Source organism: Cryptotermes secundus, unplaced genomic scaffold (assembly GCF_002891405.2).
Source record: "Cryptotermes secundus unplaced genomic scaffold, Csec_1.0 scaffold11, whole genome shotgun sequence".
Classification (NCBI taxonomy): Eukaryota; Metazoa; Arthropoda; class Insecta; order Blattodea; family Kalotermitidae; genus Cryptotermes; species Cryptotermes secundus.
Window position 1 is genome coordinate 1,389,557 of NW_019739208.1, and position 26,620 is coordinate 1,416,176.

Sequence of the window (26,620 nt, forward strand, 5' to 3'; positions counted from 1 at the left end):
AAATAGTTAAATAAAGAGTTGGAATAAAGCAGAAATGGTGAAGACTTAAGCCAGGCTGTAGAGTCAAGAGAAGGGTTAGGAACAGGGCTCGGATTTTGATGACCTGAAATTATTTTAAAAAATGACCTATAAAGTAACCGAAAAAATCCAGAAAAATGACGTAAAATATGAATCAAAAATGTAATATGCAGGGTCCGGATTTTGATGACCTGAAAATATTCAAAAAGTTACCTATAAAATGACTGAAAAAATCCAGAAAAATGACCTAAAGGAGAAAAGAAAGAACACTTCGCTTCCACGTTATTCACACTTCAGAAAACATATAAGAAAAATTCCCTAAAATGGCCAAGAATGACAAGAAATACCCTTAAAAGCAAAAAAAATTACCAAGAAATTATCCCCAAAATGAAAAAATGACTTTAAACCTAAAACTGTCAAAAAATGACAAAAATTGGCTATAAAATTTACATTTCTGTAACCAGCAGCTCATATCTGAGATTTATGTATTTAAGAGCATCGCATAGGATACAAGAAAAAAATGACATGTCATCAAAATCCGGGCCCTGGTTAGGAAGCTTTGCACACTGATTACGCCTTCGCACAAACATGGTCCTGTAATAGTAGATTATTTTATACGACAATTTGTCATAGAAAAAAGCAATTTCACGCAGTGTCATTTATTTCTGAATATGGCTGAATTAGTATATGAATTATGAACTCCGTGGTCTGTAGTCTGCAAGCGAACTATACCGATCAACATCGCAATATTACCTCGGCACTTCGTATTATCACCATGAAATATTTTTTTTATATATATTCCTACCTGTTACGGTAGGTATAGTCGTTTATCCAGATGATCAGTCCAGGTCCGAGGCTTTGTGTGCCTTTTCGTAATGAAGTTATTTTATACGGTGAGATGTTAGCCCCACGCCCACCCACCAAGCTGGAGGACCAACCCTTGTCGCCTACCCTCAACTGCTTATTCAATATATTCGCTGCTTCTCTCCATACCTGGAGGGCGTCTGCTGACCGGAACATGAGGTTATTGGTGTGGAAGCTAGAAGGAAAGAATCCACTGGGAAGACCAAGGCGTAGGTGGGTGAACAATATTAAAATGGATCTTAGAGAGATAGGAAAGCGGTCTCCGTAGTCTAGAGGTAACGTTCCCACCTCATGACTCGTAGTACGCGGGTTCAAATACCCGACGGAGGTTGTCGAATTTTTAAGGGCGGAAAAATTCAGGGAACAAGTCTTCCGGGATGGACTTTAAGCCGTGGGTCCCGTGTCGTAGCTTTACGGCACGTAAAAGAACCTCATATCTCCAAAGGAGGTCACTGAGCCAAATTACGGACGTTTCCCGCCCGACAGCAGTCTCTAATACCTCTGGTAGATGGGGGAAGCATTATAGATACCTCTCAGCTAGTAGAGCCGGTCTCGCTGGCTGGGCGGGACTGATGGTAAGCACCAGTACCGGTAGGATACAGAGACTGGTAGAAAATCATAGAGGGAAGCACAATGAACCAATACAGGTCTCAGTGCATGGGGAAACCCACCCTCTCCAATAACTAACTAACTAGAGAGATAGGATGGGAGGGTATAGATTGGACTGATGTGGTTCAGGACAGGGACCATTGGAGGACTCTTGTGAACAGGGTAATGAACCTCTGGGTTCCATAGAATCCTGGGAAATTCTTGAGTAGCTGCAGATCCACATATTCTGTTAAAAAGATGTAAGAAAATGAATTTTAGTCCGGCGAAACATTTTGCAAATGTTTACGTGAATGTACAGGATCATTTTATAGCTTACTGTAAGCGCAGAGAGACTGTAAAACTATTTAGGTTCCTGCTTCCACCGTACAGCCTGACAGGAACCTGCAACAGTGTGCAGAACTGCACTTTTCGTGACTGTACAGGAACATTTTATAGCTTACTGTAGGTGTAGAGAGGCTGTAAAGCTATTTAGGTTCCTGCTGACACCCTACAGCCTGATAGGGACCTGCAACAGTGTGCAGAACTGCACTTTTGTTCAGCAAAGCTACAGGATTGTGCACATTTATGTATTATTTTAGGCGGCTGGGGTATCATATAGTTTTATAATTCCTCTATTACGGCTTTAGTTAGCCATATTCAGGATCCAACACCGGCAATATCGAGTGAACAGCGTAACGACACTGGGTACTAAACTTAAAGAAAATAAATATCCTGTGGGAAATACTGAAATCACAAGTTTTCTTAAACAAAATACGAAGGCTAAATCGAAGAAAGAGTCGTACACTAATCCTCTAAAAACTATGGAACAGCAGATATGGATGAGAGACAGAGTAGACACCGAAAATTCGAGTTAATGAAAGCTAACGCAAAGCCGAATTCGGGGAAAGCTCTAAATCCAGAATTCCCCGAATGAAAACCACAGAATACAACACAAAGCACATACGTTCCACAAAGAGAATAATACCGGTCGTGGCGAACAAAGGAAGCCGCGCACAACAGAATAACAGATAAAGCCATCATACAGCGTGCACCGGATGCTAAACTTCAAGAGACTTCCATATGTCGGGGATAGATTTAAGCAGACATCTTGTTTCGGTTCCCTCAATAGGAGTGCCTGTATTAATACACAGAAGCATTTGTGTGTAGCATCTGTAAACACATTTGGTTGGATTATATACAAAGGTTAAGCCTCCGCCTATCCCTTCCTGCTTCATGGCTTCAAGAACCCCGACACCTACACTACTAAACAAACAAACTCCGTGGCCTGTAGTCCGCAAGCGAACTATACCGACCGAGCCTCTGTGGTCTAGTGGTCAGAATTCCTGGCTACAAATCCAGAGGGCCAGGTTCGATTCCCGGCGATAGCACTTAATCCGTTAAAGTTGGCACTAACTTCGCCGACAAGCGGCGGTAGCTCGGTCGGTCGACACTTACACTACTTCATATGAAAATGGCAACACTAGTCATACGCCACGAGAAATACCGGACAATAATGACGGTATAAACGTCCGGAAGAGTGGAAGTTACAATACCTGCCGAACACTCGCTCGGTATAGCGACCAGACTACGGGTTGGATGGCTGCGCAGCACAAGAAGTTTCCTTGGCCCACTCAGCTTCCTGCCCAATGGGTACCGGTGGCTCTTTCCCCGGAGGCAAGACGGCCAGGACGTGAAGCTCACCACTCACCTCCATCTAACACCCAGGTTCAAAATGATGGAGCTATACCTCCACTATCCCACTGCATTTATGGAATAATTCTTAATTATATAATTAGGTATAGGGATAAATTTACTCTTTATCTTACCATTACATCAGGCAATGTCATAGCTCAGGCGGTTAGTTGCCGGCTTCCCATTGCGGAGGTCCGTGATCGGTCTCAGTTCAGGTCATGTGAGATTTATGATGGGCAAAGTGCGGTTTGTCTGCGAGTACTTCGGTTTCCCCTGCCAATTGTTATTCCACTGACTGCTCCATACTCATATGTCATATTGGGATGTTACAGTAGATGCATTAGTGGCTGGTGTCGTAAGTTGACTTAATTTCACACCATCCAAAGGATTAAAAGATAATAACAAAATAACGGCTACACCATAAAAGCATAGCGTTCAGCGGAGCGAAGAGTAAGGGTAGGAACACACACAGCGACATCGGTCGTACGACGTCCGTACGGTTCATGTCGCATCAAGTAGTAGAATATAAAGTGTAGTCTTAGCTCTCATACGTGACGACATGCGACAGCTACCGTACGACAGTCGCAGAGCAAAGAAATGTATTTGGTCGCTCTAGTGTGAAAAGGAGGTCGTACGGCAAAAAAAATCGTTTGACATTTTTCCGTACGACCGATGTCGCTATGTGTTCCAGTCCTAAGTCTGCACTCCCGCGGGATCAGCTACATGTTGTACCTCTGTCAACATAATTACCTGTTTCTCGGTGGAGGTCAGATGGACGTGGAACAAGGTTCTTACAGATGTAGGTTGCCACATCAGACAGTGAAAATGTCGACACAATTTGGTCAGTGAGGCAATTCGCCTTCAAACAGCAAAATAAGGTCATGAGTCCCGTGGGATTCGTAACCGCAAATCACTGTGCTGTCGAGGACCAGCAGCAATTTAGCAGTGCTGAGACTACGATGCTACAAACGTAGCGCCTACATAGAAAGACTGACCCCTTCCCTTGTCTAAGAGGAGGCTCTATTTCTAAACTTGTACATGTCTAGGAAAGCATAAACATTTTGGTCGTAGATGTTGACGAGACCTGAAACCAAAAATGACTGTGCTGGCGAGACCCGGCAGCAATTTAACTGATAGGCTGCCAGGTGCAAGCAGAGAACGGTAAACGTGTCATCATGTAAACTAGCTCGGTAGTCCAGCGAAGTGTATTGGATTGCAAGGAAAGAAAACTGTTAGTAGAGTCAAAGGCTTTCTTCGTTTTTGATAGGTGTACTTCTCTGAAGGAAAACATGTTTTTAGAAATGTTTATAAGCAATTGCTGGAACAATAGGAAGTGAAGTGTAGCTATCTGCATGCAGAGCAATCAGAGGAAAAAGTCATCGTCGTAAATAAATCATAAATAAATGAAACGGCACGCAACTTTGTACAGAATTCTATCTAGCTAATTTAAATGCCGGCGCATGCGTGGGTGTTTCCTGCTTGGGCTCCCTACTGGTCGATAGTTAAACTATACGAATCTTGAGTGTGGTGCTGGACATACCCCGCCGCAAAATCCAACGCTCGCTGTTCAATATTCAGGCCGTCACACGGTCACTGTGTTGCGTCATCCTCAGCTTTCTTCATTGCAAAAGAATCTCCGCGCGAGTGGGCTGGAAAAGCAGTAGACATCTAGATCTGCATTCGGGATGTGTTTCATTCGAATCTCGGACAGGACATGGGCTACCCTGATAGAATTTCGTGTGGTTTTCCGTAGTGCCTTCAGGAAAATGTCCGGGTATATTAAGCCAAGACCGCTTACTCCAAAATTCTTTAAAGTTTATTCTAAAAGATTACGTATACGATGGTGTATACTACTCAGAATTACTGGATTTTCGGACTTTGCCCATCGTCTGGTATTCTAGAAGCTAGAAAACACATTTTTTTTTCGGAAACTAGATGTTTTCGTCCTCAGGCGAGGGAAAGACACCTACTCTGTTGGGTCCCTCAGAAAGAGCTAACCTCAATCCCTCCCTCACATGAGGACGGAAACGGCCGCTCGTAAAGTAACTCTCACTGAGTCGACGGTTAGTAGTCTTGTGTTACTTTGTTAGCAGCCGCTACCTAGAAACGACTAGTGAACAAACAGAAGACGTTATGTATGCTGTAGTTATAGTGACCTATAGATTGTGCAAATCAGGACACTGTTATAATTATTTGTAGTTACGAATCATAATTTTCCAACAAATTCAAGTATCAATTCTAACCCCATGTACAGTCACTGACAGGTGACAATATTACTTATAGATTAATATAGACCTAAATAATTATGGTCGAATAATATGTTCAAAAACAGAGTCATTTCTCGTGGCGTGCCCTTATGTAAGTATATTAATCTACGTTTACGAGTCCAAGACATCTGCATTTTGTAAGATTTGAGATCTTCACGGCGGTGACTATAAAGAATGTCTCTTCTGGGATGTGGTCCTGTGTGTGAACCGACGTTTCGGGGAAATATATCGCCTCCAACTTCAGGGTAGAAAAATCCACGAGCGAAGAACCAGCGTGAGATGGCTGTAGTCACCCGCTCACGTTGGTTCCTCGCTCACGGATTTTTCTACCCTGAAAATGCAAGCGATATATTTCTCCGAAACATCGGTTCACACAATATCTACACAGCGCCACATCCCAGAAGACACATGCTTCATGTCTTCATTTTACTTGCCGTTTCAATCAACATAATGTTGTATGTTTATTACTGATGACCTTGTTCTATACTTCAAACTGAGTTGTAATGGCGCTTACGTCAATTGGCCATGAATAACCAGTCTAACCACTTTTATTAACGTCATTAAATCAATCCGACTTGTCACTCAGTATTTCAGTAAGCCAATTAATCACCCAAGTGCAGTCCATTCATTCAGTAGTGCGGCAGGATGGGCCGTTCATACAAAATGTGAAAGGTACTGGCCTGTCAGAATACCAACAGCAAATCAACGATTAACACAAATACTAACCAGCAGAATTAGAATCCATAAACGTTTCCTTCGTGAACGGAGAAGTTCATGGAGGTAGGCCTTGGCCCACTGGGGCTGTAGTGCCAAGGAAAAAAAAAAACGTTTCCTTCAAAGCCTATATGTATGTATTTCATACCTTCATATTGGACCAGCTGTACCCTGGAATCGGTGTTCAGTTCCTTGCAGGGACAAGAAATTTCCCTCTCCTGCACCGCGTGCAAACCGTACCTGAGACCGGGTTCCTATCTAGTGAGTAAAAAATAAAATGTATGTACAGGCGAATGGAGGGGCACGCGGTTGAGGAACTATGCTACAAGTCGGAAGGCCGCAGGTTCGAGTCCCGATGAGGTGGATTTTTCAATTTACTAATCCTTCCAACCGCACTATGGCGTTGGGGTCGACTCAGCCTCTAACAGATGAGTACCAGGAATCTTTCTGGGGGTAAAGGGTAGCCGGCACGTAAGGCTGACAACCTCACCGCCATCTGCGAGCTTATTATCTAGAAAAATGTGGGAACCTCGACGTCTCACAACCCTATGGGCCTCCACGGCCTGTTACAGGGATACCAAAAAAGGGCGAATCGAGGTATAGTTCCATAATTCTTGGCCATGGCACTAGATGGCGATGACTGGTCAACTTCACGCCCCGGCCGTTTTACCTGGTACTCATTGTTTAGGAGACGGTAGGCCTCTAGATTTGGCGAGAATGATTTGGCCCCCGAACGTTCAGAACATAGCCCGTCACTATACCAACTGAGCTATCCTTGTTCCTACTATTGAATGAGGTTAAAGTGGCCGAGGCACGAAGCTGACAACTCATTTACATTTAATGTCGAGTTCAAGGATACTTGAAGCTATACCTTCGTAAGTCTTTTGGCTTGGTGCTTAATAAGGGTAGGGAAAGTTTGCCTTAAAAGGAAGGCAAGTCAGTTATCAGGTCTTGGTACCTTGAAAAAGACATGGCATTCGCATTTCACTCTAAAACACGAAATCTCTTTGCATTTCTGAGTAAACATGCAAGATAGATTAGATTTTCAAATACTGATAATCTATCTAACAACATAAAAATATTAGTTTCGGCTGCGTAAATCCGTGTGGAGTGTTAAGCCCTGTAATGATAATTGTAATCGTCTTCGTCAAGGGAGGACCGACCGACTTGTAATCAGCGCCCAACTGTGGGAGCCATCGCAACATTCGCGACAGACCTTCCGATACGATAAGCTCTTCGTATTACGTAGGAGTTGAAATGTTTGAATTGCAATCAGCCAATGACAGCTACTGCAGGAAGCAACCTGAGAGACTGTCCTACAAACATGATCATGTATCATACGTGAAAAACTCCTTCATATTATGTATGTGAGAGACAGTCCCAGGGGCACGATCGTGTGTCATGTGTGAAAAGTTCCTTCATATTAGGTAGAAGGATTTGAAGTGTTTAAATTCCAATCAGCCAATGACAGCTACTGCAGGAAGCAACGTGAGAGGCCGTCCTACAAACATGATCATGTATCATACGTGAAAAACTCCTTCATATTATGTGAAGGATTTGAAGTGTTTAAATTCCAATCAGCCAATGACAGCTACTGCAGGAAGCAACGTGAGAGGCTGTCCTACAAACATGATCATGTGAAGGATTTGAAGTGTTTAAATTGCAATCAGCCAATGACAGCTACTGCAGGAAGCAACGTGAGAGACTGTCCCAGAGACATGATCGTGTGTCATACGTGAAAAGGTGTTACGAAACATTATGCTACTAATACAACGGCTTAGAAAACGATGCAGAAATTTATATACAAGCTGTAGGCTTCTGTGAACATACCATCTCCTTTACAATTCGCAAGCATTGCACTTTGCCTCTGGAGTGTATGCATTGGTTCAGTACGATTCTCGGAATAAAGAGTGGTTATGAGTTTGGTGTCCTGTGACTGTGACTGTGAAGGATACTGCTATCTTATAGGATACGATGCCGCGTAGTCTGGAATAAGTTCACTGATGTTTCGGAGAAACCTGCCGTCTTCATGTTCAGGGTCGAAGAATTCACCAAGGCTGTTTGCTGCTGACTTGTTTGTTCGGTTTATTCTTTGACTGTGAATGTATAAATGGGTATATGATTCCGAAACGTCGGCAAATTTTTACCAGATTACACAGCGATACATCTTAAAATATAGTTGTTTTTCTAAACACCGGTTACTTCCCTAAACGTTTTTAACCGGTAATGGAGACGAAGCGTGTTTCCTGTGAGGTAGGAATTTAATTCTTAAATATTATCACAAACTCGCTCGTGGTGCTGAGGCCTTCTTGAGGAGCCGCCAATTCTGCAGCTACTTAAGAACTTCCCATCATTTTATGGAACGCGAAAATTCATTACCGTGTTCACAACAGCCCTCCATTGGTCCTTATCCTGAGCCAGATCAATAAAATCCATACCATCCCATCCGATCTCTCTGATATTGTCAACCCACCTACGTCTTGGTCTTCCTAGTGGTCTCTTTCCTTCTGGATTCCCACCCATATCCTATATGTATTCCTCTACTCCAATTCGAGCTACATGCCCTGCCCACCTCATCCCCCTTGACTTGATCATTCTAATTATACCTGGAGAAGAGTACAAGTTATGAAGCTCTTCATTATGCAGTTTTCTCCAACCTCCTGTCACTTCATCTCCCTTCGGTCCAAATATTCTCCTCAGCACCCTGTTCTCAAACACCCTCGGTCTATGTTTTTAAACATTATACAGACAAATTAAAAGGTTCAGAGGTTTAATTAAAGGACAGCAACGTTCTGTCTGTATATAGCCACTGTAGTAGTCTCTTGTATGCATAATTCTCATTATCTCTGACTTCAGAGAGCTACAAGCAGCCAAATTAAAGTGTTTAGGTAGACCTCCGAGGAATATGCAACATTTACATCACGTTAAGCCTCGTGTTCGTGTTGGCGTACTTCCCAGAACCACCTTCGCTCAATACTTCCGCCCCCCATACCAACTGCAAATCTTTCATTACCAATCAACTCCAGGAATGAAAAGGTTTTCAGATTGTTGTATTCTCATATGAAGTATCACACCGACGTCCATTCTGTTCTCAGTTTAATGACGTACTTATCGGGTGGTAATGCTGGCACTGGCTCTCTTCTGAGAGAAACTGACAGACTTCAGTGAAACTCAGCATGAAGGCCATAATGGAATTATTTCTTCATTCAATTAGCGTTGCCATGACAACAGTTTAGATTATGGAACGTGAAGTGTGGCACAATAAGATGGAAGTCAGGGAACCTCCTTACCTGAAAGATGTTTCGTGAGCTCGTGAGAAGAATTTCTAAAGAAGATTTTATATTAATGGGTTTTAAGGTTCGGTTTTTCTTTTTCAATACGCGAGACTATTGATAGAAATAGGACGACAAAGAGACTGCGCCTCAAGACTTAATTTTTTAGATCTTAACTAATCAATTTAATTGTGTACAAGGGGCCGTTATTTTTATGTAATTTAATGAAAAAAATAAGCGTTCCTTCTTCCATTCGTATTACCTACTCAATGTTATTATCACTTTGATTTGTTTCATTTTGGTCCGTCACAATAACAATTACAAATTATAAATCACATATAAGTGTACATACTTTGCGTGTAAACAAATTATGTGATAGTGGTTTCCTATTTGTAGTGATGTTTGCCCTCTGAAGATGGTCCACAGAGACCGAAACATGTAAGGGTGTTAAGTTTTTATGTAGTAAAAAACTTACAGATCACATTGGACGGAGTGATTTATAATTTATAATTTGTTATTATCAGAGTCGGAAGACCATTGTTGCTGATGAATACCGAACTACAACGAACTCCGTGTGACCGACAAAGTCTGTTTCGAGGACAATGGCAATTCGTATCTGGGTATCTCATGCCTGCAGATATTTTAATGCATCTAAAACCTTCCCAGACAAGCCTCTTACCTTCATGCCAAACTTTGTCAAAATAAATTCAGCGGCGTGGAAATGTATTGTGGCATCTTTACTCAAGGCAAAAACTGTGAAGTCAGCAGAGATAGCCGTTGCTAGGGAACGCCTCTGCGAACACGTCCATTGATAGGCAACAGATTCACAACACTTTACGCGGTCCGTGTGATAATTAGGTGCTGCAAAAATAAAACAACTGTTTGGAGAGGTGTTTACTGTGAGGTCCGTGCCGAGACTATATTACGACTATATAACTATATAGCGAAAATACAGTAGACTGAGATACTTTGACTTTAACTTTGAGTTGACTGAGAAGATTTAATGGGTGCTGTTGTAAATTGTAGAGCGTGTGAATGAGCGATAGCGCTACAGATGCTTGTAGTCACGATCTGTAAGTGCTCAATAAATCCGATTACCAATGCAAATCCATCTACAGTCACTCAATCACGTGACAGTATAAAGGAAAAACGGATACACACACATCATTATACAGTATTTATAGAGAGAGCTTATGAAGACATTAATCAAAAGCAGCAAATGATGATAAGTTTGCCACATGAAAACAGACTGTAAAACTGTCATACAGAGATATACATTCAAATGAAATTTATGTCAGTCTGGGACTCAAAAATGGCGTGATAAAAGCCACTTTAACAAAAACTGACAACATCCAAGCATATATAACGCAGCTCCAAATAAACAGGGGGATTCAAATAGCATGGAACACTTCATACCTTCCTTTCAGACACAAAATGGGGGCCAGAACTGTAAAGAAATAAGAATTTTAATGAGCTTGCAAAACAGGACGAGAATTCTGCAAGTAAGAAGTAATATTTCTACTCTCCCTGCTTCTTCCTTTATATTCCAGTGAAACACTCCGTATCAGTCTAATTTGAATATTCCCAATGGCAACTTTAATAACAGATAAGCCTACAGGGCAATCTGTTTTTACATAATTGGGGTCCATACTGCATAGGAGGAGTGGGCCAGGAATATAGGGTACGTAGCACCTTCTTGCATTAATTACAATAAATTAGAAGTAAGCCATGCTTTATACTAAAATTACACCCACGTTTCTAGCAGAGATTTTATACAAAAATGGAATTTCCTCTTTACTTTTAATGGTTACTGTTGGTTAAAGAAAGCTCTGCGTGATTAATTTATGGAAAAGATATCGAGTTCTTATCAGATGCAAGTCAGCCTTAAGGCAAGTTCCGAGACATCGCGTTATAATTACAGGAAACATAATAATCGCGTGGTTCTAATTCGTGCCTCGTTACAACGACGGAGTTTTCAGAAGATTTAAGCAAAAACAGCCAGGAAAACACAGTAAAAAAGGTGCTCCACGTCTTTCGTTCTCTTAAAATATTATTAATATGATCATATGTGAAAAGGTAAAGATATCCCTGGGGAAAATTAATTAAGCAACACACCTTGATGACGTATGGGAAAGTGGATATATAGTTCCACTAATCTTAACCTCGGCACGCGAAGGAGGTGAGTTATAAGCTTCACGCCCCTGTCGCTTTACCCCCGGACTAACTACATACATTACCTTTTTTACTACGTGGTTTTAATCCGTAAGCGAACTATACCGACCGAGCGAACGCCGCTTGTCGGCGAAGTTAGTGCCAACTTTAGCGGATAGTGAGTGTCGCGTGGGCAGCGCAACGAATCCCCATGGCCGTTAATCTCTGTTTTCTAGACCAGAGCCGATATTTCCTTGAAATAGCTCCTCAATTATCCTCAGGAGGCTGAGTGGACCCTGTTCCAGACGCATTACTTCTCAGAAAATATGGTAACGCAGGGAATCGAACCCGGACTTCTAGATCTGTAGCGAGGAACCATACATTACAACCCAGAAAATGCATCACTTGCAGAATAAGTTATTTTTCCTTATTTCAGAACCTACTGAAGAATATAAACAGGAACGTCTATTTCTAGGTTTACCAAGTAGTCTCCTCTATTGAGGTTTCCAAATAATATTTTTAATTAATTTCTCATTTCCCGTGCAAGATAAATGTCCAACCCATCTAATACTTCTGGGTTTAATCACACTTATAGAGCAAAGGGAAGAGTACAAATTACAAATCTCCACTTAATGCAATTTTCTACACCTCGTTCTTCATTTCATCTTCCACGTTCAAATATATTAGTCTGACAACTTCAAGAGACGCAGATTAATCCAAGTACAAGTTGAATATCTTTCACGTCCGCAATGTGCAATGGAAATTTTCGTTTCCTTTGGTTATTTAGGATATTGCTGGGAAAGCCAGAAGGAAAGAGACCACAGGGAAGACCAAGGCGTAGGTGGGTGGACAATATTAAAATTGATCTTAAGAGAGACAGGATGTTATGGATTGGATTTATATGGCTGAGGATAGGGACCAGTGGAGGGCTCTTGTGAACACCGTAATGAACCTTCGGGTTCCATAAAAGGCTGGGAAATATTTGGAGTAGCTGCAGAATTGGCGTCTCCTCAAGAAGGGCTCAGCTCCAGGAGTGAGTAAATTAGTAAGTGGGTTATTTTTACGATGTTAGCAGTAGCTAGGCTTGGTAAAATCTTCTCAAGCTATCAGCCGTGTCAACTGGTCAAAAATCGCAGATATTTCAGGGCCCACACATGTCCCCAGCTTCAGGATTTCATCAGAACGTCGGTAATTTTTATATAACTGATTTGGCTGTAGCTCGAGAAGACTATCAACATTAGTAGTTGTGGGAGCCTCAGGTCTCAAAGCTGCTAGGCTATGTGGCTTCTAATTTAGTAATAGCAAATTGGAAAGAATTGAGAAGGTCGGTAATTTTTATATAACTGATTTGGCTGTAGCTCGAGAAGACTATCAACATTAGTAGTTGTGGGAGCCTCAGGTCTCAAAGCTGCTAGGCTATGTGGCTTCTAATTTAGTAATAACAAATTGGAAAGAATTGAGAAGGAAGCGGTCGTGGTAAATCGGGGTACTTTCCGTGCATTTTAATGGAAGTGGCGGAAGGAAACCAAGGAAATATGTCAGGACAGTCGGGGCCCAGTCGATATTTGAATCGAAGTAAACATGACTACAATTCCACATAGACTGCTAGGCCATATCGGTCGGCTTTGAAGTTAAGTGTAACCAGTGGCACTTGAACTGAGAATTCAACAGGAAATCTCATCATTTGCCATATAAATTTTCGTGCTATTAACTTTCTCTGCTTTCTCTCGTAACCAAGCATGTAGGTTGATGTTTGATAAATTAGTAAACAGGTAAAGGTGTCCCTGTGCTTAACTAATTAAACACTACGCCATGAAGGTGCAGGGAGGAGTGGATATATCGACCCACATTTTCTTGACCTAGGCACTAGTTGGAGGTGAGTGGTAAGCTTCACGCCCCGGCCGCTTTATCTCCAGGGAAAGAGCCCTTGATACCAATTGGAGAGGAGGTCTGGACGACATAGAGAAGTGAAAATTCTTGACCCTACCGGGACTCGAACTCCGACCCCACGATCGTTCAGCCTGTAGCCAGTCGCTAATCGTAAATTGTCTCCTTTATAAATAATATCCATATCAATATATCAATACTCACACGATTGACACGATACACTGAAATAAAGAACTGATCACTCATACGTGTACTATACAATTTACGTTCATATACGTCTTAAACGCTAAAAAATTCGTCGCTATGGCAACCAGAAACTACGTAATGACAATGCAAAATCTCATGCTTATGAACCGTGTTTGCGTAAGTACAAGAACATAAAATGTATATTGGTTCGTTGGGTGTATAAGAGAAACAAAATTGATAAAGAGAAGATGTAGAAGGAGGAGAGAAACATATAAATGGCTGAATACTGCTTATCAGTTCTGCCAACATCGGAAATAACACCAAGAATACGTTTCTACGATATTTTATTTGAATTTAAGATTCCTTATCCCCTTCACCCTGCTGTCCCTGTGAGATCCAATCTGAGTGCTGTCTTGACAATCATTTGGCAAGCTCCCAGAGCCTTCCGTACAGGACGTTCTTTACGCATCTACACGTCTTCTGCAGTTCTGCCTCTGTAAATACGAACCTCCTCTCTGCATTTCTTTCTTTATTCGCTTCAATGGTTACTCACTGACGCAGCCAACAACTGGAAGCGTCACAACATCAAATCTAAGATCGAAGTATAATATGAACGTCGATAGATGACGCACAGAGACATTCGGTCTGTGTAGATGAGTCCAACATAACTGTACTAGGACCAGAAAGGGGTTCGAACCTGATACAGTCTGAATTGGTAGAGGGAATTATCTAATTACAGCAGACGCGCTTCTCCATGACACTCAATTAATTAACGGAGTAATTTAGAATTGGTATTGATGCTAATGGATATGAAATGCAGTACTGGGTAATTTGCAATTGAGACACAGAAGTTTATGAATATGAGCCGCTTTGCTTACCGCGTAGACGGGGCTTTCTACTCAACTCACAAATCCATTTATAAATCCCTTTAACAGCGAATTCAGGAGGGGGGGAAGGGCTTGTTATTGTACTCCTTTGTGGTGGTTTCCTTATTTATATTTTAGACTTGTTTAAAAATCGCGTCAATGGCGGAGGGTTCGGAGTTCGACTCCGGGTAAGGGTAAGATTTTTCCTCTCTCCACGTCGTCGAGACCGGTTCAGGAGCCCACTCAGTGGATTTTGGGGGTTGTTACTCCGGGGATAAAGCGGTAGGAGCGTGAAGTTGAATACTCGTCTCCAAATAGTGCCGAGGCAAAGAATACATATATCCACTACTTCATATGTCTTCATGGAGTAGTGCTTCATTAGTAGAGAACAGGGACTGTGTAAGATTTGAGGCTTTCACGGCGGTGACTATGAAGAAAGCAGTCTTCTGGGATTTGGCACCGTGTATATGTGGTGTTAACCGACGTTTCGGCGGAACGTATCGCCTCCATCTTCAGGGTACAGATTTCTTATACTTTTTCTTCTACCCTGAAGATGGAGGCGATACGTTCCTCCGAAACGTCGGTTAACACCACATATACACGGTGCCAAATCCCAGAAGACCGCTTTCTTCAGGGACTGTGTACATCACGAAACAAGTGTATGTTGACAATCTTAAAGAAGCATGTTCGTTTAATAAAATTACTACAGAGACAAATAACTGTTATGACAAAATGTGTCAATGGCCGTAAAATGCATACACCGTGCTAAAAACATTAGTCCGGGGCAGTTACCGGAGTTTATTACAACGCAAATACCCAATTGGGTCTACTCACATTTTGCTCAGAATCCCTTCCATTCTGACAGATGATGGATTTTCAGAAATATGGATAATCGGCTAGCCTTCCCCTCACCGCAAAGAACGTCTGTTGTTTGTTGAATTTTCATGCAGATATTCCCCATTCTTCATTCGGGATTGATCAACGCCTGCAACGTTGCGTTACGAGTACACGCATTACTCAAGTGTCAGAGAAGTTGCCGCATGAGCACGGCGAACTAAGACATCCAATATTCGAACCACAGAAACGACGGTTTCTTGTTTGCGACGAATTTAAGTAGTAAGTGAATATTTATTCATTTCAGCTTCTACGCATATAAAAAAATCAGAGTTTTAAAAAGTCAATGAAATTACTTACTGCAATTGCTTATTTCAAAATTATTATCACGGAAGCACATCGTAAAATATATTTATTTGGCCAAACGTATGCTGGTATTCCTTATCTACTAGCTACCTCAAGTTAACACGACCCATAAAGCATATGGTAAATAAAAGGATCTTAACTCACACATATCCATCCCGGGTTCTATTTCTCACTCCCTTCCAGTGGATCTGAATGAGCACTTCTCTCATTCTCCCCACATAACAGCATCCTCATACTATCCTGATGATAGAAGCAATATTCTACTCCGAATCATTAGTATGCATCTAACAGAATGGGTCACATCTAGAAGACAATGATCTGAACAATCACAGCCGTGAGAAAAACTAATTTCGTTGGGGAGAGGGTGTTTATAGACCAATCATCTTGCAGGAGTACGTACGTTTCTTCTTGTGGCATTAATGTCTTAACCCAGTAAAATGACACTATTATCACAGAACAGAAGCTTAACTGTTCCATTCAATTCAACTTCCATCTAATCCGAAGTTTAAAAGCAGTAGCGATAAAGCATCTCCTACATTCAAACTATTTTGAATATAAAATGAGATAGAAAGACGTTTATATTCAAGGAAGTTATTATAATTTTAATTGAAACACATTTTAATAGTCTAATTACTTCCGTGAATTACCGAATTAAATGAGAACGTGCAATTCTTCGATTCTGAATCACATAAGTATTTTTGAATCTATCAGCGATCCAGTAATATTAGTTCAATCCTTTCGAGAGTTTTCATTACTCAGCATTCATCCATTATGGAACTTACAAATCCGCGTTTCTGAGATAATCAGTCCTGCGATTTCTACTTCGATCGCCCCATTAATCATGCAGGGACAGTTGCGTGACGGCTGTAGTGCGACCGTTGCAGTACTCGTGCCATTCCAATATCCGAAACACAACCCGTCCCTAACGTACGCTTTCCATAGCCAAGAAACACTCGGGCTCCCGTGACGAAAGAAACAAGCGCAACCTGTCCATTGTCGAGCCATTGTCCCAAACTTTACACTAAGGTCTACTTCTGGCCGCGCCATAGCTCAAGCAGTTAGTCGCTGGCTTCCCACCGCGGCGGCCCGCGTTCGATCCCGGGTCTGGTCTAGTGGGGTTTGTTGCGGACAAAGTGGCGCTGGGGGAGGTTTTCTCCGAGTACTTCGGTTTCCCCTGCCAATCTTCATTCCACCAATTGCTTCACAATCACCCTCACCTATCATCTGGGGCTGGTACAATAGGCCAGAAGTGGCCGCAGTGCAAGGGACTTAGTCCCACCCCACTAGCAGTAAAAAAAGTCTACCTCGTCTCACAGGTAAGGCAAAGGTAAAGTTATGTCTGGGCTTAACTGATTAAACATCATGCCATGAAGGTGTATGGGGATGTAGAGGTACAGCTCCATTATTCTTAACTTCAGCGCCAGATGGGACAAATCCATGACTTAGTTATTTACTTATGCTAAATAAAACCCAGATATTAAAATTAAAACACATTATCTTAAATAGTAATTAGAGGCTTTATAATTTGTTCTCCACACCAAATATTATTAGGATGAGCAAATAAAAGACGATGGGAAGGGCATGTAACACGCAAGGGAAAGAATATAGGTATGTAAAAAGCTTTGGTAGGAAAATCTGAAGGAGGAAGACTCCTTGAAGGATCTATGCGCGATGGAAACATGATATTAAAACAGATGATTAACAAACAGGAAGAGAAGGTGTGGACTTGATTAATCTGGCTTAGTGTAGGGATTGGTGGTGGGCTCTTGTGAACTCAGGAATAAGTCTTCGAGTTCCATAAGATTCTGGCGACTTATTGACTAGCTTCTCAAGCAGCAATGTACGGCGTGGAGTAAGTTATCCCACACGGAAATCGACGTAACTGGCAGTCTATAGGTTGCATGTGCGTGGGCTATGCACCAGATATCGTATCTGAAAAGCTGGCACAAATAAACATATAAAAACATTTGTTCAAACGAACTGCACAGTCGCGTGACTTATTGCTGTTAAAAACAGCCGAACTTCTGAATAACTTAAAGGACCTACCCGACGTTTTTTGAAACCTGATAAACTGCTAAATAATTCGACATTCCTTTGTGGCAGGAGAATAGAGTACATAAATAATAATCGTTCTTATACGCAAAGAGTTTCTTTTATATAATTTATGACCACTGAATCATACTCACTTCCTATATTTTAAAGTGTCATTTACATGATACAATTATCATTCAAACGATCCTTGTTAAGACTATGGAAGGAAGGGAGATGACAGTTCCTAGTTCACACTGAGATCTTCTGTGTTGTGATACCATGTAATCTCATGGCTGGACGGCAATATTTCGGAGGAACATGCAGCACTTTGGAGGAACATGTTGTATCTTGAAGCAACACAATGTATTTTGGAAGAACGTGCTAAATTTTGGAGGAACATGTTGCATCTTGAAGCAACACAATGTGTTTTGGAAGAACGTGCTGAACTTTGGAGGAACATGTTGCATCTTGAAGCAATACAATGTATTTTGGAGGAACATGCAGAATTCTGGAGGAACATGTTGAATCCTGGAGGAACGCGTTGCATTTGGGAAGAACATGCTGAGTTCTGGAGGAACATGTTGCATCTTGAAGCAACACAATGCATTTTGAAAGAACGTGCTGAATTTTCGAGGAACATACAGAATTCTGGAGGAACATGTTGCATCTTGAAGCAACACAATGCATTTTGGAAGAACGTGCTGAATTTTTGAGGAACATCTTCCATCTTGAAGCAACACAATGCATTTTTGACGAACGTGCTGAATTTTGGACGAACATGTTGCATCCTGAAGGAACGCGTTGCATTTGGGAGGAACATGTTCAGTTCTGGAGGAACAAGCAGTATTTTGGAAGAACATATTGCATCCCGGAGGAACACAGTACATTTTAGAAGAACGTGCTGAATTTTGGAGGAACATATTGGTTCCATATTCAGTGTCGAAGTTCTTAACTACTAACACAAACTGCCGTTCCATGAAGTAGAGGCACACCACAACTTCCGTCGTCCAGTGAGCCCCCACCCCACCAGCTGGGGAACGGGTGTTCTCTTATCTATTACTCAAAAAAAAAAAAAAAGTAAACGAGAAAATCAAATAACATTTAATATATGACCAGTAATTTGTGCCAAAAGAAAACACGACAATTAATCGGCATAACCAGCCACAAGATATCCTATCACAACTCGCACAGGCTGTCTCCGCCACAACACCACATATAAGGCATACTTTATAATAAACTTCACGCTAGCATAATACCATCTCTGTAATCCCCTGCACACACAATACAGACAAAACCTATATATACTATATATATATATACCTATATATACGTGACAATACCTTCTCAATTTACACAATTCCTCATAGAACAATAATCAGTATGCTAGTATTATGTGCGTTACCTCGAGATGGGTCCTCCTGCCTGGAGTTTAACTACCAAACCGAATCTTTCATGGCGCCGACCCAAACAGAATTTAGTTACGGAGCGAGACGTCCGTACACGACGACTTTCCAGGCAGAAGAGAGCGGGCGCCTCAGCCGAATCACAAAGGATAGAGGAGTGATGACGTAGAATACGCCACGGAATAAGGATAGGTAGTAGGAAGAGTAGGGAAAGGCGGTGTGACCCGCGGCCGCCGCCGCTTGGAGAGGGCACTACAACCAATGAGCCGAAGGGATCGGCTCACAATGCATTTTGGAAGAACGTGCTGTATTTTGGAGGAACATACAGAATTCTGAAGGAACATGTTGCATCTTGAAGCAACACAATGCATTTTGGAAGAACGTGCTGAATTTTTGAGGAACATCTTCCATCTTGAAGCAACACAATGCATTTTTGACGAACGTGCTGAATTTTGGACGAACATGTTGCATCCTGAAGGAACGCGTTGCATTTGGGAGGAACATGTTCAGTTCTGGAGGAACAAGCAGTATTTTGGAAGAACATATTGCATCCCGGAGGAACACATTACATTTTAGAAGAACGTGCTGAATTTTGGAGTAACACAATACATTTTTTAGGAGGAGGAACATGTTGCATATTGGAGGAACACGTTACGTTTTGGGAGAACATGCAGAATTTCGGAGAAACGTATTGGTTCCATACTCAGTTTCGAAGTTCTTAACTACTAACACATTCTGCCGTTCCATGAAGTAGAGGCACACCACAACTTCCATCGTCCAGTTTCAGAATTGTGTTTCCGAAACAGAGAAGCTAAACCCGTGTCTATGTCAACCTGCACCTGCGAACCTGAAACTCTTACCGTTAATGCTTAAGAGCACGGTCACAGAACTCCATTTTATACATGTTTTGGGCAACGTACATTAAATGTACGCATGATATAAAGGTCATATCTGTTCGTCACCCGTATAATACACATTTGAAGTTATTTGACTGTTTCCGACGAGATCCGATACTGGGGAGATGTATATACCGAATATTCTCGGGCGAATTTCACTTGATTTACATGGCATTTTGGGCGTTGTCTTCTCTCCTGTCTATATGCGATTCGTTGTCGTTATTTAAATTCTAATCTATTTCTGGAATAGGATTCATCAGAAATGAAGATAAAAGATGGTAAAGAAAAGGAAAGATTCAGACAGGAACCGGTCCGTGTTCTTAATGGGTCTGTACGAGTATAGAATTTCTGAATATTGGAGGGAAACACGAAATGTCTCCATCAGATCGGTCAAGCCCTATACCTGAACCACACCCTGACTGAATTCAAGTCAGGGTGTTAGAAAATTGGGGAGAGGAAGACTACAACAAGAAGGAGAGAGGAAGAGGAGATGATAAGGAAGAAAATGAGAAGAGAAGATGGAAAACTCTAATGAAGAAAAGCATCAATAAAAATTAACCCTCATAAAGGAGTAAAAATAAATTACCATTTAAGTAGACAGAAACGCAGACATTCACTGCTTTCTCCTCAACCAGATAGCAACCAGAAAAAAGAAAATATTCCGCATTAAATGGCCAGCAAGACAAGGAACATCCACTTGGGGAAAGAAAAATTCTAATAGAAAAAACGAAAGGGGTGTGCCCAGACGGTAAGAACCGTATCAATTTGAAATTTGGTTCCTTTGAGAGGACCATCGGCTGAAAAGTAGTTCTATAGGGAGACTATAAATTAAGAGACAATGTAACAACATAGTTCACTTGTAGTACGGTTCGTAGGTTAACGACGTCGATGCAACTGCAGACGTTATTTAGCTACGAATTGCTACACTTCTCAGTTTAAGTAAACCCGCTCTCTCCAAAGCTTAGGTCATATCCCACAGAACGCAAGCGCTGTCGGCGGAAGGCGGCAGAGTGTTCTTGAGAGCAAGGTAAGGAGTGAGGGAACTTCGTGATTGGTTCAATTGTCCTAATGTTACGAAAACAGCTGAGCGGGAAATAGGTTATAAGAGACTGAACACGAAACTTCAATGGATGAAAGAACAGATTCATACAGATTTTATTTAAGGTTTATTTAACGACGTTATTAGTCCGTCTCTGTGGTCTAGTGGTCAGAGTTCCTGGCTACAGATCCAGAGGTCCGGGTTCGATTCCCGGCGCTACAAGATTTTCTGAGAAGTAGTGGGTCTTGAACGGGGTAGACTCAGCCTCGTGAGGATAATTGAGGATCTGTTTCAAGGAAATAGGGGCTCCGGTCTAGAAAACCGAAATTAACGGCCGTGGAGATTCGTTGCGTTGAACACGCGACACCCTCTATCCGCTAAAGTTCGCACTAACTTCGCCGACAAGCGGCGGTCGCTCGGTCGGTATAGTTCACTTGCGGACTAAAAGCCACAGAGTTTATTTTTTGTAATTAGCTCGGGATACAACGTACAATGGTAGGATGAACAATAAATTAGAAAGAATGTCACATGAACAGGTAAGGTGAGGTAAGGTAAAGTTGTCCCTGTGCTTAATTAATTAAGTACTATACCATGAAGACATACTGCGTGTGGGAGAGCTGGTACAGCTCCACGATTCTTGACCTCGGCACTAGATGGATTTGAGTGGCATGAAGATGTCCTGTCCTAAATTAAGGTACTATCCTAGTTAGTTAGTTAGTTAGAGAGGGTGGGTTTCCCCATGCACCGCGACCAGTTTGGTCCATTGTGCTTCCCTCTATGATATTCTACCAGTCTCTATATCCTACCGGTACTGGTGCTTACCATCAGTCCCGCCCAGCCAGCGAGACTGGCTCTACTAGCTGAGAGGTATCTATAATGCTTCCCCCATCTATCAGAGGTATTAGAGACTATTGTTCGGCGGGAAACGTCCTGGAATTTGGCTCAGTGATCCCCTTTGGGGATATGAGGTTCTTTTACGTGCCGTAAAGCTACGACACGGGACCCACGGCTTAAAGTCCCTCCCGGAGTACTTGTTCCCTGAATTTTTCCGCCCTTAAAAATTCGACGACCTCCGCCGGGTATTTGAACCCGCGTACTACGAGTCATGAGGTGGGAACGTTACCTCTAGACTACGGAGGCCGCTTAAGGTACTATCCTAACATTTACCTAGATCGACTGAGGAAAATGAATGTACCTTGGTCAGATCAGAACCTCGGATCCCTGAACACAAGTCACAAGTGTTGCCGCATAAGCCACCTTACTCTGTGAAATCCGTGTATAATTCTGTGGGACACTGCCTCCCACTGAAAATCAGAGCCGGAGACGAGAACTACAATTCAAATGGATGTTAGACGGAGGGAGATCATGAGATTATAAACTGGATTCAATTGTCTCAGGATCGTGGCTTTGGTATTAGCGATGTTGGAACTTGTGTTTACCAGACAGCAGTCGGCTAATTAGTCTCGTACTCTCAGGCCGGGTTGCGGTTTCCTTCTGAACAAAACAATGGATTTTGTAATGAATAAGAGCTCAACTGCGAACTTCAGATACCGCACTCTACAGGTATTTTAGACATCACATTCTCCACATAGCGTCAAGACGTTTTGGACACAATCTTGACAAGATATTTTCAAATAATTTTTTAAATTTATAACAATTTTTAATCTTCCTGTATAAGGACATGCCTAATTTATATATGCCAGGAAACAACGTAGGTGGTTTCAATTCGAATGCAGACGTTTGATATAAATTGCATTTTAACCGTTGTTTTGTGTAAGAGGAAAAAGCAGCGAAAGAGGAGCTGTGGGTCATGTTTCAAGGGTGACAAGCGTGAAGACATCTGTGACCATTAATCTCTGGCTTAACGCCGACAGGGGACAGGCTGCAGTATGATTGATTTCCGGTGGCGATTGGCGCGGGACGCCGCTCCTAACTCTATGATGGTTCCATGTTTCATTTACTTGAGTGCATGTACGAAACAGTACACATGTCAAGGAGTTCTTTTACAACGTCCTCAAACACTAAAGACACAGCTGTGCAGGCCAGGAAACTCGATAGAAACACGGCCAGGACTAGTACGAGAAGGAAGGCAAAAAACATGTTAACTTAAGGCCTTATATAACCTGGTTCTAGGGCGTTGAGGAGAATATTTGGGGCCTAGAGAGATAAAGTGACAGGAGGTTGGAGAGAACTGCATAATGAGGAGCTTCATAACTTGTACTCTTCTCCAAGTATCATTAGAATGATCAAGTCAAGGAGGATGACATGGGCAGGACATATAGCACGAATGGGGGAGAAGAGGAATGCATATAGGATATTAGTGGGAAAGCCAGAAGGAAAGAGACTACTGGGAAGCCCAAGGCGTAGGTGGATGAATAATATTAAAATAGATCTTAGAGAGATAGGATGGGATGGTATGGATTGGATTGATCTGGCTCAGGATAGGGACCAGTGGAGGGCTCTTGAGAACACGGCAATGAACATTCGGGTTGCATAAAATGCTGGGAAGCTCTTGAGTAGCTGCACCATTGGCGTCTACTCAAGAAGGGCTCAGCTCCATGAGTGAGTGAGTGATATAACCAGGATCAATATTCCTGCAAACTATCGATAAATATGACCACTACAAATATTCCATGTCGAAGCTAAAAAATCTATACAACGGAACAGGCCCTGATATAGGTTACAGACACATGGACAGAGAACGGACATGATGTCCACGTAAGGAGTTTTTTTAACTTCGTAAAGAACGCGTAATAGATTCATGGTACTTGTAATACTGGCCCGGGGCCTTCTTGCGCAGTTCGTGCCATTTCATTCAGTCTCTGATGATAAGCGCTGCGTGGCGAAATATTGCATACTAACATGGAGCATCATATCGGCCTGAGTCTCTCCAGGAGGAGGAAAACCAATTCCAACATCTCCTCTAACTCAATTATCTCCATATCTGCCCACATCTCGCTAAGTTTCGATTCCATTGGCAAATTACTGCGCGATTTATAATTATTAGTTCAGGGGATCCCCCGAGCAAATCATCTTGTATGCGATTATTATTGAATAACGTAGATCGATTACACGGTATGTCAGACTCTGAAAACTTGGTCCTGTGTTATAGTTTGCTTCAATTTACGTATTGCCTGTAGAACACACTAAATTCTGTCCATACACACAGTTGACGCTTTCTGTTCACCAAAGTTCTGTGGTGTATTTTAATTTGTTGCGAGCTCAAAGCAACGTCGAGATACGAGAGGTGAATGTTTCTGACATTTCCCGCAGAAACAATCGGTTGGGATGCCTCATTACATTTTAAATACATTTCACAACCTCTGAAAATTTTAAAACCCTTGACGAGGATATAAGTTCGATTTTATGTCATCATCATTGATTATATGAACGGGGGTGAGTTAGGCTGTAGTGAGGAACCCCTTACTGACGAATGGTTTTACTGAGAAGAACAGAGGCGGCCAAATCAATTATGTTCAGGAGCCACTTTCTTGATTGAAACAATTTAAATTTGTCACCAAACTGATTCTCTTCAACGTAGCATATTTCACATAATTCTGAAGGGTTCTTTGTATGTAATTGCTAATTGAAATTCACATAAGACTATGACTGATATGAACTCGACAGAAAACATACTTCGTGACCCGTAGTCCGCAACCGAACTATACCGACCGAGCAATCGCCGCTTGTCGGCGAAGTTAGTGCAAACTTTTGCGGATAGAAGGTGTCACGTGGTCAGGGCAGGGGATCTCCACGGCCGTTAATCTCGGTTTTATAGACCGGAGTGGCTACTTTCAAATAGCTCCTAAATTATCCTCACGAGATTGAGTGGACACCCTACTTCTCAGAAAATCTGATAGCTCAGGGAATCGAAACCGGACCTCTGGATCTGTAGCCAGGAATTCTGACCACTAGACCACAGACGCTGTCTCAACAGAAAATATACACCAATTCCATCACTACATTCGTGTTTTAAACATAGAGGGCTACCGGAGAAGCGTACACTTCAATTATATTTCATGAATTGACATTTATGAACTGTTTCCAGAAAGAAGTACAGCACTCAGTGGCATAATCCTCAAGATATTTCTCTTCAAAATGAGTTAGTGGAAAACAGGCTAATCCTTAGTCTCCTTATACAGGGCGTAGCCCTACCACACGGCAGCAACAATGTCCCGGCAGTAGACCGGGCTGCTGTCCGATAACTCAGCGGCCGATTACGGGGATCGTCGGTGTAAGCTTTAGTGCTACGTATGTTACACGCTGTAGAATATGAAAACGAGGTTCAAATAGATCTCAGCACTGAGAAATTAAGCACGTCTATGCATGCGAAATGAAATCGATAATTTTCAGAAGAATCAAACTATGAAATCCATACACACTCTCTCTGTACTCTGCAATAAAGCGCATCTATGTTCCAGGATGTCATATCTTGCGTAAGGGATATTACTGAAGAAAACGCCCATGTAAGAATGCTTGTATGTCCCACGTACGTATAAATATCCAAATTATTTAAAATAGAACCCAACAACATTCTAATGAAGATGTAATGGTCTACATCACTATCTCGTCCCTACAGGAAGTGGCGGGGGCACACGGTAGTGTAGTTGGTTGAGGCACTATGCTACAAGCCGTTCCCGATGAGGTCATTGGATTTTTTTTTCAGTTTACCTAATCCTTCCACTCGCAGTATTTTTGTTATTGTTAGTGGGCCCTTGTACTGCGGCCACTTCTGGCCTATTGTACCAGCCCCAGATGATAGGCGAGGATGATCGTGGAGCAATTGGTGGAATGAAGATTGGCAGGGGAAACCGAAGTACTCGGAGAAAACCTTCCTCAGAGTAACTTTGTCCACCACAAATACCACTTGACCAGACCCGGGATAGAACCTGGGCCGCCGCGGTGGGTCCAGCCGCACTATGGCCCTGGGGTCGACTCAGCCTCTAACATAAATGAGTACCAGGAATCTTCCTGGGGGGTAAAGAGCGGTCGGCGTGTAAGGCTGACAACCTCAGCGATATCTATCAGCCAACTGTCTAGAGAATGTGGGAGCCGCAACATCTCACAACCTTATGGGCCTTCACGGCCTGGTACACGTATAGCTTTACTTACTTCTTTATATAGGAAGTTGGGAATATTAAAGTTAATTGCTCCTCTGACAGGGGGGCAGACCTGGACGCATCATGCAGAAATTTCACAGTTTTTGTTGAGGAGTTCTCATCAATAGTGGATGTCGCGTAAAGCAGATTGTTATATAAAGTGAAAACCTTGTGAGACCCATCAACTGTGCTTAAAGATCCTGGAGTAAGCTTGGAGAAGGCCGCGCCGTAGCTCAAGCGGTTAGTCGCTGGCTTCCCACCGCGGCGGCCCGGGTTCGATCCCGGTTCTGTCAATTGGGATTTGTGGTAGACAAAGTGGCACTGGGTCAGGTTTTCTCCGAGTACTTCGGTTTCCCCTACCGATCTTCATTCCACCCATTTCTTCACAATAGGCTGGTACAATAGGCCAGAAGTGGCCGCAGTACAAGGGACTTAGCCCCACCCCAC